This window comes from Ipomoea triloba, chromosome 16 (genome assembly GCF_003576645.1).
Source record: "Ipomoea triloba cultivar NCNSP0323 chromosome 16, ASM357664v1".
NCBI classification, from domain to species: Eukaryota; Viridiplantae; Streptophyta; class Magnoliopsida; order Solanales; family Convolvulaceae; genus Ipomoea; species Ipomoea triloba.
Window position 1 is genome coordinate 17,042,397 of NC_044931.1, and position 521 is coordinate 17,042,917.

Sequence of the window (521 nt, forward strand, 5' to 3'; positions counted from 1 at the left end):
GATCAAGAGGTTTAGTATTTACAAATTTAATAGTTTCATATTCTATTTCTTTTTAGGTTAAGGCTTTTTGAGTTTAATTCTTTTCTATGTGTTCATCTAGGGTGTTTTTATTCATTGTATTATACCTAAGGATGATGTTCAGAAATGGACAAAATCTTTATTACAATATAGCCAGGAGATTTTGCCAATGAAAATCTCCCATCCATTTTCCCGCTCAAAACAACTGATTAATTTATTTCCTTTTTTTTTCAAATTGGTCCGTGAAGGCATTAAAAGTCTACTATATAGGCAATTTATTGTCTTTGTTGGTTTTGGGATCCTATTCTATAGGTGATCGTGTGATTTAATTGGTTTTAGGGATACATTTAGTATCTAAATCCATTTTAAAGACTTAGGTATCAATTATAAAATACAATGTTGAGTGTCGTTCATCCTAAAAATATGCAAAAATACGACTGCTGCATCGCCGCTTCGTTTCTTGCTATGTCACCTGCAGCTTATTGGAACTGCCACTTCTACCA